Source organism: Carlito syrichta, unplaced genomic scaffold, assembly GCF_000164805.1.
Source record: "Carlito syrichta isolate Samal-C Ts95f unplaced genomic scaffold, Tarsius_syrichta-2.0.1 Scaffold32653, whole genome shotgun sequence".
In the NCBI taxonomy this organism is placed as follows: domain Eukaryota; kingdom Metazoa; phylum Chordata; class Mammalia; order Primates; family Tarsiidae; genus Carlito; species Carlito syrichta.
In genome coordinates, this window is record NW_006976749.1 from 1 (window position 1) to 14,308 (window position 14,308).

General features: G+C 36.8%; 1 pseudogene; it reads left to right on the top strand.

The window, feature by feature from the left end:
- Positions 1–3,146: 3,146 nt before the first annotated feature.
- Positions 3,147–4,168, top strand: LOC103273819 (annotated as a pseudogene).
- Positions 4,169–14,308: the final 10,140 nt, after the last annotated feature.

The following is a 14,308-nucleotide window of genomic DNA, read 5'->3' on the forward strand; positions in this document are numbered from 1 at the left end:
AAAAAAAAAAAACCCTCAAGCATGTAGGCATTAAAGGAACATTCCTCAAAATAATAAGAGACATCTATGACAGTCCTGCAGCTAACATCATACTTAACAAGCAGAAGCTGGAAGCATTTCCACTAAGACCTGGAATAAGACAAGGATGCTCACTCTCACTTATCCTATTTAACATAGTACTGGACGTGCTAGCCACAGCAATTAGGCCAGAGAAAGATATCAGTGGTATCCAAATAGGAAAAGAGCAAGTAAAATTATCCCTCTTTGCAGTTGATATAATTCTATACCTAGAGAACCCTAGAGAGTCTACCAAAACCCTTCTTGCACAGATAAACAATTTCAGTAAAGTCTCACAATACAAAATCAACATGCAAAAAACAGTTGCATTTCTATACAACAATATCAAGCAGACTAAGAACCAAATAAAAAAAACCACAATCCCATTCTCAATAGTCACACAAAAAATTACATCAGCATCCATCTAACCAAATATGTGAAAGACTTTACAATGAGAACTACAAAACACTACTCAAAGAAATCAAGGATGGCACAAACACATGGAAGAACATTCCATGCTCATGGACTAGAAAAATCAATATTATCAAGATGTCCATCCTATCCACGACAATCTACAGATTCAACACTATCTCTATCAAATGTCTTTTCATGGACCTAGAAAAGACAATACAGAAATTCATATGGAAGCATAAAAGAGACCAAATAGCTAAAGCAATCCTCAGCAAAGAGAACAAAGCTGGAGGCGTCACACTCCCAAACTTCAATCTTTACTGCAAGGCTACATAACAAAGACAGCAAGATACTTGTACAAAAATAGACACATAGACAAATGGAACAGGACAGAGTCCAGAAATAGAACCACAGACCTTCAACCAGATGATCTTTGACAAAACCAACAAAAACAAACATTGAGGTACAGAAATCATATTTAGCAAATGGGGTGCTGGAAAAACCAGCTAACCACATGCAGAAGAATATTTTTGTTTTTCAAATAACGAGAAATACTCAAAGTAATGAAGGCCATTGATTTCTTGGTCCTGACTTTAATAAAAATATCACTACTACTTTCCATCATGAATGATACAGGCTTTTAGTGCATATGTCTTGTACGTAGAGCAGTGGCTATCCCTTTTAAGTAACTACAAGAGTTTTTTTCCTTTTCCTTTTTTAAAAACTCTTCATCACAGATAGATGTATACATTTATGAATTGTCTTATAGAAAAGTATGCTTTTTAAATCAATTAATATGCTATAATATATTAATAAATTTGCTGATGTTGAATCATCCTTCCTTTCCTACATATCTATTTGATTATGCTGATAGTTAAAGGGTACAAAGCCTCAGTTAGACAGGAAAAGTAAGTTTATTTTTCTCTGAGATATATTGTACAGCTTGGTGAATATAGCAAATATTCCCTTTCCTATGAATCTATTTGACAGTGCTGGGTTTATTTATTGTACTTAGGATTTTTGTATATATATTGTCAAATGAGGATAGAGAAGAATAATTCCCTTTTTTCTATCATTGTTACATTTTACATGCTATCATTGTATCAGAATATTCTAACTTTGGAAAATGAATGGAAATGCTTTCATTTTTTTCTAAGCTAGGGAAAGTTTATATGACATGATAATTATCTTTACGTTGACAGTTTTAAATAATTTGTATATAAAAAGAAAAACTTGGAATCTACACATGGAAGGACATTTTTGACTGCTTTTCTATTTCTTTTTTCAGTTGTAATCAGTGTGGGGATGGTTCTTGAATAATTGCTCAAACTTAGGAGAAATAGTTACTATAATACAATTATTTGAGCTTATTTTTGGTCTGTGGGTATCATAAATTTTTTCATTCCAAATTTTGTGTGTTTTTAAATTTTTGTCTTTCTTAAATTTGCCAGAGATTTATTTTATTTTTTAAATGTTTTAGTTTTTATTTTTATTTATAAATTGACAAATTATAGTTGTATGTATTTCTGGGGTACAGAGTGATGCTATTATTATGAATATAATGTGAAATAATTAAATCAAGGTTAATTAACATATCCATTATTTGAATTGTACTCTCTTAGTAATTTTGAACTGTGGAATACTTTATTATTTGCTGTATTCACCAAGTTGTGCAATATATCTCAGAGAAAAATAAACTTACTCTTCCTGTCTGAGACTTTGTACCCTTTAACTATCATCTCCCCATTTCCTGCCAGTCATACTCCAGTAACCACCATTCTACTCTCTGTTTTAGATTTCACACATAAGGGATAACATGCAGTATTTGTCTCTCTGTTGCCTGGCTTATTTCACTTATCATAATGTTCTCCAGTTCCATCCATGCTGTCACAAATGACACATTTCTTTTTAAAGTTGAATAGTATTGGTTGTGTATTCTACCTTTTTCTTTATACATTCATCTGTGATAGACACAGATTGATTTTATATCTTGGCTAATGTGAATAATGCTTCAATGAACATGGGAGTGCAGACATCTCTTCAACATACTGATTTCAAATATTTTGAGTAAATATTCAGAAGTGAGATTGCTGGATCATATGGTAATTCTATTTTTAGTTTTTAAAGGAACTTCCATACTGTTTCCACAATGGTTATAATAATTTACATGATCATCAAAAATCTGCAAGGGTTCGCTTTTCTCCACATTCCCATCAACACTTGCTATCTTTCATCTTTTTTGTAATAGCCATTTTAATAGATGTAAGATAGTTTATCATTGTGCTTTAAATTTGCATTTTCTTAATGATAAGTGAGCTTGAGCCTTTATTTGCAATATCTCTATAAGGACTTATGGTCAATGCTTGTGTTTCTTTTTATTTTGTGTTCTATTTTTACTTTTAACATTATATTTCCCCAAATCTCCTCATATTCACTGAGAAGACCTCATTTGTTGATTCTGGGAAGCAAAAGAAGAATGATTTATGTAACTTTCACAAGCAGAAGGAGAAAGTCCAAAGTAGTGGTAGTATCAGGGAACTCATGTGGAAATCTGGTAAGGTAAAGGCAGAAATAAGAGAGGAGTGAGGAGTGAGAAAATTTCCACTGGGACAAGTAGAAATTTGCCTAGGGGTCAACGAAAATGGATCGATATATTTTTATTGGATAACTGAATTGAGAAAACTGATCTCTTCCCTCGGGATGTCTTGTTACAAGGACTCATGGAGCCAGAACTGGGACCAATGGAACAGCCATTACTGAGTTCATCCTGCTGGGCTTGGTGGAGACACCGAGGCTGCGACCAATTGTCTTTGTTCTCTTTCTCTTTGCCTACTTCGTCACAGCAGGGGGCAACCTCAGCATCCTGGCGGCCATTTTGATGGAGCCCAAACTCCATACCCCAATGTACTTCTTCTTGGGGAACCTATGGTGCTGGATGTTGGGTGCATCAGTGTCACTGTTCCCTCAAAGTTGGGTCGTCTCTTGTCCCACAAGCATACAGTTCCTTATGGAGTCTGTCTTACACAGCTCTTTTTCTTTCATCAGTTGGCTGGGGTAGGCTGCTTCCTGTTGACACCCATGGCCTATGATCGATTTCTGGCCATTTGCAGGCCCCTCACCTACAACACTCACATGAGCCAAATGGTCCAGAGGATATTAGTTGCTGTTTCTTGGGCTTGTGCCTTCACCAATGCACTGACCCACGCTGTGGCCATATCTACACTCAACTTCTGTGGACCCAGTGTGATTAATCACTTCTAATGTGACCTCCCACAGCTCTTCCAGCTCTCTTGCTCTAGCACCCAACTCAATAAGCTGCTACTCTTTGGCCTGGGAATCTTCATGGCAGGTGCACCTGTGATTCTTATTGTCACCTCCTATATCCATGTGGCAGCTGCAGTTCTGTGAATTCACTCCTCAGAGGGCAGGAAAAAGGCCTTCTCTACATGTGGCTCCCACCTCACTGTGGTGGGCATCTTCTATGAGACAGGAGTCTTCAGCTACATGAGGCCGGGTTCAGTAGAAGATTCTGACAAGGACAAAGGAATAGGCATCCTCAACACTGTCATCAGCCCCATGCTGAATCCACATTATTTCATGTGCACATTATTTCAATGTGCAGGGTGCTCTGAAGCGGGTGCTCAAAGGGAAGAGAACCCTGCCTGGCATGAGGGTTGTCTCAGAAGTAGATAAGCCCTGATAAATGGGCACTGTCTCTCCTAGGTCCTTGAATAGAAGATGGCTTTTGTTAGGAAATAAGACCTTTGTTATCAGGAGGCTCTACCTGATAATAGGTGTACAAGTTGTATAGACCAAAACTCTTGACTAGTTGCCATTGGCCCTAGAAAACTTTCCTAGTCCAAATAGAGGTAGAACCCAGAATGCTCTATGCTGGGGATTCATGGTCAGAAAAAGGAAACTTTTGTTTATTTTTCTGCCAGGATCCCCCAGAATACCAGAGAAGATTATCTCCAAACTGGAATATAAAACATCACAGCCTGGTGCCAAGTATTAACATATCCTGTGGTCAGTCTTCTCCTGAAAGCAGCTATCCCAACCTACTTTCACCCAGGATCCCATACAAGGATCCAGACCTAGTACAATGTAACCTGAGACACTGATTTCCAGTACCATGTCTACATTGCAAGATCCTAGGGTATTTAACAATGCAGAATTATATTTCCTTTGGGATTTCTCCTTTTTTTCTAAGATGGAAATAGTTTTAAATTTTTAGTTTTTATTTTTAAAATTTTTCATTAGAATTGTCTTTCTAAAAATGAAAACAAAATAAAATTTTACCAGTAAAAACTAAATTCTCTGTCCCTACTCTTCGTAATTTAATTATACAGAAGTAACAACTGTTAAAAGTTTAGTGCCTACTCTTCTAGTTTTTTACACATGTATAAACATGTTTATATTTATATTTAGCATTAATTTATGAGTAAACCATAATTTATTTAACCATATTCCTTTTTCTGAAGTTTAGACTGTTTCTAGATGTGCTGCAATTATGATCAATTATGTAGAGAATATTATTTAGAGATGTGTATCTATTATTCTGCAAGTATTTCCATGAGGTCTGATAAGATTCTTGACTTGAATGAAATAAAATTTTAGAACTTGATATATATATTTCCCTTTTATTCTCTAAAAATTTTGTACAATTTTGTTATCCAATGGTGAATGAAGCTGCTTATTCCTCTAACCTTTGGCAGCAGTGGTTATTATACATAAATTCTTCCAATTTTTGACAATCTAATAGTTGAAAATTACTAATTGTTATTTTAATAATCATTTTTTGATGTTAACATATAATTGAATACATTTTCTAATGAATATATTTTCTAATGTTTATTATTCATAATATAGACTGAATTATGTTTTCCACAAAATTCATATGTAGAAGCTTTCAGCCCCAATGTGAGTGTATTTAGAAATATGATCTTTAGGAAGTAATTCAGGTTACATTAGGTCATAAGCATAAGGACCTAATCTAATAGGATTATGGCCATCTCTCTTTCTCTCTTCTTGCCATGCAAGGACAGTGGAAAGGTGGACTTCAGCAGGCCAGTAAGAGAGCCCTCACCAAAACCTAACTGTTCTCTGTCCCTGAAATTATTGCAAAATTCTTTCTTTGGCCTCTTACTGAAGACTGCCAGCCTTTCAAGTTACTCAATAAATGGGTCAGAATAATATATTGCATTCAAAATTCAAAAATGTCCTGGAAGTATCATTCTTTTTAGTGATAGGAGGCACTAGATGTAGCAACTTGTCTCTCCCATTTGAATAGATGTCTCAACATGCTCTAGACCACTGGATGACTAGAAACTTCATTGAACTAGTAACCCTCTAAACTTTAATATTCTGTGTTTCACCTACTTAATACTAAGACATCTGAAATATTGGCTATTTTCTACTCATCATATATAATCAGTATGATATTATTAGCTTCGTGGGTTAGTATGTTTGGTAGAATGTCAAGAAAATATCTTTATAGACTATATTAAGTATATATTAGGACAGTTGACATAGCCATAAGCAAGAGTGTGAAGGTATACTGTTGGCTTTGACAAGTAAAAGCAAACTGATGTGATGGTTCATGCAAATTAGTACTAAAAAAAATCATTTGTCAGGTCAATGGCTGCACTCTAGGTGGCAGAATAGGCTTTGTTGATTTGCTTCAGTAAATATATTACATCTGGCACAGCAACTTCAGAGTCATCATTTGATTGAGTTTATGGTAATTCATACATAGTCTCCAAAATTCATCTATCTTGAGCAGATTAAACAAATAAGTTAAATGGAGATTTAGTATTACTATTACAAATTTCAAGTATTGAATGGTGTTTTTACGTGCTGCATTTCCCCCAGGAATTGATTTGGGTTAACTCTTATTGTAGCGGGAAAATTTGCAAGGATTTTCACTTGTCTATTCCTACCTCAAGGGCCTTTTCTTAATTTAATGGTCACAGGGCCATTTGAAGTATTCTGCCACTTTCAAGTACACTTATTTATGTGTCTAATTATATTTGTATATCTAATTATGCATTCAGGAAATGAGGAGATAACCACAAGGTGTATACATGAACTATGGGTCCTCCTGTGATTCAAACTTTGCCCAAGACAGCATAACACTTGACCACAATAATCTTCCATTTTAACTGATATTTTGGGTCTCGGAATTGGTGTCAACACAGAATTAGTATCCAGCAATATGTGAAAGGCCTGATATTTTCCCCCTGATCCAAAAACATTGTAGTAAATGGCTGCAGATGCCTTGATGAAGTCTTGAGGGAAGATTTACGTTATACAACTGCGGCAGTGTTTCAAGATTCTTTCTCAGGTAGATCTGATCTTCCCTTCAGTCAAGGTGCTCTAGGTCTCTGAATTGGCTTAGTTCTGGAAACTGGATGAGTATCTAACTCTCCATATGGACGATGTTAGTGGACAGAATGGTACCTTTCAAAGATATCAGATCCTAATCTCTGTTACCTGTAAACTTTACATTGCATATATACCACACTTTTGAAGATGTAATTAAGAGTCTTGAGATGTGAGGTTATCCTAGATTATTCAAGTGGATCTTAAATGCAATCACGTGTATCCTTAAAAGGGAGAGGCAGAAGGAAGGGAATTATGCAGATACAAGCCAATGGCAGTAATCACTAGAAGCTGGAAGAGCAACAGATTATCTCCTAGAGCTTCTAGGAGAATTTAGCCTCCTTACACCTTTATTTTAGCCAGAGGAATCCAGTTTTGGATTTTTGGCTTCCAGAACAGTGAGATAATAAATCTATGTTGTTTTAAACCACTAAATTTGTAGTAATTTGTTAGTGTCCATAAGGAAACTAACACAATGATGCAATCAGGTTTGTTGCCTAATATTTTTCTAACATATAGATCAGGTAACTTTTAATTGGCAGCTCATGCATCTCATTTCTAGGGACACCAAGGGCATTTAGCCATGGCCAAAAATCCCTGTGGGCCAAAATACTCTGATTATCACTTGATCCCTGCTACTCATTATGGTAAATACGTCTATCTTGGAAAGTTTAAGAGTTCAACTTATGTTGTAACCTACACAATTAAATTTTGGGTTTGGTTTTTCAGCATGGCTCACCTGTGACTAAAAATATAAGAGATTCTCTTAGGAATATCATACAGGCTCTCAGTTTTTTAAACTGTTACTTGGACTGATAGTTTGAAAGCCTAAACTTGAAAGTTTTTGTGTCCCAATGCCCTCAGAAAGTGTTATTTAATGCTGCAGACTTTGTAGCCATCAATATTGACATATGATCAAAACAGCAACCACCTGATGTCTCAAGGCACTTGCTCAAAAGGAACTCCATCATGATCGATTGTTGGGAATCATTGGATTAACTGTGATTTCATGGATTCTTGGTGCTGGATGAGTTAGATGTTTTTGCAGCAATAAGATGAGTGTTCAAGAACCCTTAGAGAAAGAAGGGGGGCTTTTTACAGGCTTGAAAAGACATGACTCACATGCAAGGTGCACTTCCTATAGACCCTCCATTACCAGCCCACTAGTGTCCCTCTGAGCTGTGTTGTGGTTAACGCCACTCCATTGTGGTGCCATGTGACATGTATCTGCTGCTGTACCAAGCATTGCAGCTGTTCCCAGCCTTTTGTCCAGTATCCACAGCTGTTCATTGAATTTTTAAGTTATCGCATATTTTATTTATGAGAACTTTATTGGTTTTTAAAAAGAAATCTTATTCCCAGACACTTTTTATAGTTTTATTTTATAGATATTTGCAGTTAAAAAAATACTTCAGAGCAAGTATAACCATTTTTGATCTGTATGATTCAATATCTAAAGTCTCTTTGGGTCTCTTCTGTTATGTCACTTTTCTACAGATTTTGTATAATGATGTTTTGTTTCTTTCTGTGACTGTTGCTATGGATTGATTGTGTTTCCCCCCAAAAATATATTAAAGTCTTAACCCCCAGTATTTCAGAATGAGATTTTATTTAGAAATAGAGTCATTGTAGATACAATTAATTATGGTAAGATGAGGTCATTTTGTGTATGTATGTATGTGTAGTAATATAGTAGTCTAATATGACCCAGAGTCCTTGTAGGAAAATGGCCATGTGAAGACACAGATACATAGGGAAAAGACCATGTGATAAAGAAGGAAGAGATTGGAGTTATGCATCTCTAAGCCAAGGAGCACCAAGGATTGCCAGCAAATCACTGGGAGATAGGAGGAGGCAACGAAGGATTTCCCTACAGGCTTTAGGGGGAGCAAGACCCTGCCAACACCTTAATTCTAGCCTCCAGAACTGAGACAATAAATATTTGTTATTTTAAGCCACTCAGATTGTGATAATTTGATATGGCATCCCTAGGAAACTAATAAACCTGGGTTTTTTGTTTGTTTTTGTTTTTTACTGTGTACTAGTCAGACTATGTTCTGGTGAGAAGTTGTTGTTATGAATAATTTCAAACTAGGATGAACTTATCTTCTTCCAAAGTTTATTTACATCTACCAAAGAGGATTTGCTTCTGCCAGGCATCTGATTGCATTGTATGTCCAACAAAACTTTAAACTGGGTTCAAGGTTTAAAGATCTGACTACCAGGATAATAAATATCTGGGCTGAAAATCCATATAAAGGCTAATTTGCATTGATCGCTTTGTTATTGCATTAGTATAATACTGTAGTAGTAGTTTTTCTCTCTTACTTAAGAATTGCTTGAGACGGTGTATTTTTCTGTGAATTTTATTAATCATTTATTCTCTGCTTTTATTTGTACTTTTTTACTTACAGCACTCCTATTGTTTTATATTTAGAAAAATGTTAGTGAATAATGAAAAATCTTAACATTTATATTATGTATTACATCCTAAAGTTGGAGACCAGGAGCAAACAATGTGAGCCTACTCACATTGAGGTCAGCTCTCACAGGGACAGGGTTATAATTCTCTGCACTGAGCGTAAGTAACTGATATCATGGGAGAGCAAGAAAGTTACACTGGTTGTGGCAACTGGAAGTTGGCTTTAGTGCTGTGGACCGGGATATTAGGAGTGAAGCAGAGGCTGCTGTCACTGAGATGTGGATCTCCTAGGCTCATCCCTGGAACATAGTCCGTGGTATATTGGAAGCAATAGTCAGCACAAACATCAGAAGCTAAAAGTATATTGTTTGGGGAAAGGAGCTAATTGGAAGGGGGTGGTAAGAGTAAGCCACATGGCAGATACTGAGATTATGTACCTTGAAATCAGGCACATGCAAATTTGAACCCTTAAGCCTCAAATTCCTATGTGACCTTAGGCAAATTACTGAATTGCTTTGAACCTCAATTTATTTATAAGCAAAATGACAATAATAAAAGTATCTATTTCATAGAATTGTTATAAGGGTTGATTGAGATTTAATATATAAAGCTCATGACATAGTATCTTATGCAAAAGTACATGAAAAATGTTATCCATCATTATTATGTTAATAACATTATTGGTGGTCATCTACTAAGAACTTTATGTGTGCTATTTCATTTAATTCTTCCAGCAACTCTAAGAGTGGATATTGCTCTCATGTCACAGATGAGGCCCACAGGGAAGATAATAAGCAAAAGAGCAGGTCTATTTATCTATAAAGTTCATTAGGTTTCCCATAGAGATATGCTGTCACATTGGGCTGGGGGCATAATTACTTGTCTGAGCAGGGCATTAGAGTCTAAGGGTTGCCCTACACAGTTTCTACAATTTCCTCTTTCATCATCTCTATCAGTAGACTCTCAACTTCTAAGGGTCTGGCCTAGAAAAATCGCAGTACCCTGCAACTTCACAGTCCCCCTATCCTGGCTCCTTCCGGCAACATCACAGTGCTTCTGTCACCTCTCCCTGGATCACTGTGGGACTCGCAAGTCACAGTCTCTGTGGCCCTCCCTAACACGATCCTGGGTGGGAATGATTGGTTCTTGAAGATTCTTTAAGAATTTGAAGTTGGAAAAGGCTTTTCCAGTTTTTGCCGCCTTTCTTGGGTCTCCTTCTCATACCCAGATCTAAGGCGGGTTTTCTCTGCATTCTCAGGTTTAGGAGTTGGCCTGTTTCTTTTCCAAGGTCCTAGTTGAACCAGCATCTGGGAGAGCAAAACCCTCAATATCGTGACACAGATTCAGCCCTGGCTCCACCTGGTGATTTTGGGAAAGCAGACTGCTCTTCTCTGTCCCCATCTGTTAAATGAAGTTGTTCTAATAGTTCCCCTAACGATCCCCATGGATTAATAAGGGAGGTAGAGAGGAAGACACTGGAGAAATTCTAAATCACCAGAGAGATGTGAGGCCCCTCTGTTTTACCACTGCAGTACTTATTAGGGCTTGAATTATATACCTGTCCTTGGTCCTCCCCACATCCTCCTCCCCTTCCTTGGAACCAATTTTGAGGTCCCAAGAGGATAGCACTGCAGTGAGAAAGTCCCAAAATAGAGATGGCTTTAGCCACCCTTTACCTCATTTCCATATAAATAGCACTTTATTTGCTTTCAGAATAGCTGGCTGAGCTTGTGCTGCTTCTTATTCCCTTTATATACCTTTGCAGGAATCCTCACTGGCCTCTGTGCCATAATAAGGTGAATTCTTTCATGGCACTCCTCTGCTTGCCTGTAACAGGGAAGAGACTTTAGCTGTCAGTGAGTCAGATCTGCTGGTTTTACAGATGTGGTAATCAGAGTCTTAGAAGCAAAAATAAGAGACTTGTTCAGGACCACATATCAAGTGAGTGGAAGAGTTGACACTATAACCCAGGAACTTGGACTCTCTCTCCAGAATACTTTACAATCCCCTCTTTTTAAGATGAGACTTGTTTTCAGATTCTATTAGGGACAAGGGGATGGAGAGTCAGCTTTACGTTCAACATTCCCACCCAGAACCCAATCCTTACAGGACAGCCTGATCAGATCCCCAAGACTAGCCCCCTAGAGCATGAAGGACCCATTAGAGCTGCAGGGAGGGGGACAGCACAATGAAGGAAGCCTGGGACTCATATGAACCCCCAACAGTGGTAATTTAGAAGTGATTCTTCATCAGTGGTCATGCTTGGGATCCCATCAGTCATAAACATCTTGGATGGATAGTACTGTGGACAACCCAGGATTTAGGAGATTTTACATAAGCTTTTTCTCTTGCTGACTGAGAGCTAGACAGCAGCTACTGGGGTGGGCATACCATTCTAGCCATGACTTTCTTGTTTTTAAAGGCTATTTTTTCTGATTCTAAAAAGGATTTGTGAAGTTTATATAAAAATCTGTCAGTGTATGGATTGCTACAACTGCATGTCCCATCTAGACAAAAGAGGAGTCACTCCTACAGCAGTAAACTGGTGTCTTTCACCAACTCTTTACCTCTTCTAAGTCAGAACAATATTTAAAAGTCTAGCACATGTTTTTACTATCATGAACAGTGTGGCAATAAACATGGGTGTGCAGGTGTCTTTTTTGTAGAACGATTTGTGTTCCTCTGAGTAAATAGCCAGGAGGGGGATTGCTGGATTGTATGGAAGGTCAATTTCTAGTTCCTTTAAATATCACCACACAATTTTCCATAGAGGTTGTACTAGTTTGCATTCCCGCCAACAGTGTAGAAGTATTCCTTTTTCTCCACACCTGTGGCAGCATTGTTTTTTGATTGATTAAGATTACAAAAGTCTAGCACAAATTCCAACTTGTGCAGAAACACTTTCCTCATTACCATTGACCACAACAATGCTCTCTTTGTCAGAAATCCTATCTGCCAATCAGTGCAGTCATTCATTTATTTGTTAAAAGATGCATACATAAAATGGGTATATGCATATGGTTCCTAAAGATGAATCAGACATAAATCTTATCCTTAAATTGGACTAGAGGAACCAGACTAAACAGCTGTATGATTGTGCTAGGGGATACAGTGATCAGTGCCATGTAGGCCATCCATTCTCTAATCCCTGTTGTATTCTGGAGTCAGTAAAACAAAATAAAAAATAGAAAATAGATACAAGTAAAATGTATTGGGAATGCTGATGACATAAATATCAACTTTAAATGGGCACAGATCAGAGAAGCATTTAAGCAAGAGACAGCATTTGAGCTAAGTGTTAAAGATTGACCATGTGACACTGGAAGCACACTCTATATAAAGAAAATGGCATAAGCAAAGTGGAAGTATAGAAAATTACAGCATTTGTAATCTGATGACATGGGTTAAACCAAAGGGAAATCAGCTGTGGCAACTGACCGTAGCTGTTACCCAACCAAGGCACTCACTTGGACTTAACCACTGCTGCCTGCAAGGCAAGACTTTGGGATCTACAAAGGCATAACTGTGGAGACTTTGAATCATAAAAATGGGTCACAAATAGAGTCAGAAAGATTTGAAGGAGAGGGGCACAGCTTTATGATCCTTGAGTTGTCCTGGGTTACCTAGAGTGGCAGTGTGTGTGACATGGATAAGAACAGGGGCTCTGGAACAGACTGCCTGGGTTAAAATCCTGCCTATGTCACTTACTTTGTCTGGCTCATGTTCTTCTTTCTGTACAAAAGGGATTAAAAATAGTACTTCATCTTTTAGGGAGGTTGGAAGGGATAAATAAGCTAGTACACATAAAGCACTTAAAAAGTACACAGTGCCTAGTTCCAAGGACTCTCAATAACTGTCAGCTGTGGGTACTATCAGGAACTTCCCCAAGGACATTCTTTCAGTTCCAAGATATTGGAACAGCCTACATAATGGGCTTCATAGGGAAAGTGGTTTCTGTTTTCTCTTTTGTTCAGTTAGTTTATTGTGATGTGGGATTTTGTAGGTTTGTCATGATCATCCCCAGGAGGTGGTACTATATATCATAAAAATAATCAGTATTAATTGTAGACAAATTTGGAAAGTAGAAGGAGAAAAGTAAAAACCACTCAGATTACTACTCAAACCATGAATGAAAGTTTGGTATTTCATTTTAGTACTGGTTCTCTGTGTATGAGTGAATGTATGTTTTTACTACAAAATCATGTTATGTAACTTTGCTTTCTTTCTTTTTTTTTTGAGTCAAAGGCTCACTCTGTCACCCAGGCTGGAGTGCAGTGGCATGCTCACGGTCACCGCAGTCTCAACTTGCCAGGCTCAGATGATCCTTCCACCTCAGTCTTCCAGCATTTTGCTTTCAACACATAACATTATATCATAAGAATTTCACTTTTTAAAGATGTATGCTTTTGAATGTATTTTTCATGATGTTTTCCATAATATGCAGATGGTATATAAAGAAATAAGAAATTTTTAATATTTTCTTTTTATCTTTCTTTTTTTTTTTTAAAAAAGGATAGCTCTTATCAAATCAAAAGAATCAAATAACCCTTTTCTTTTTTCCCAGCATATAAACTTTAAGCTTCTATTTATTGGCATTAATTTTACAGTGATTCTAGAACAGATATTAAAAAATAAATGTTATGCGGGAATCCCTCCTTTGCCCCTGATTCTTATAGTATAGTTTCATATTCTTTAGTAGAAAAGATACTGTAGTATCTTTCTATTCCTCAATAATTATAACTGGGAGGTTTTTTTCTTTTGAATAAAGAATGGATCTTCACCTGCAAAAATATGGTTTAGGCATTTGATGTGATTATATATAAAAACATTGACACATTTAATCAATTACCCCCAATTTCTTATAAAGGCTACTACCTAATAATGGTAAACTATTCTTTTAATATTCTGATTTTTTAAATGTTCAGTAGTTATATCTAACATTTTGTTTCAATAGTCATGACTAATGTCCTTTATTGATACTTTTTCTTCCTAAAATTTTTAGATTTTCATGTCAGATGTGTGAGGGGGACCCACCAA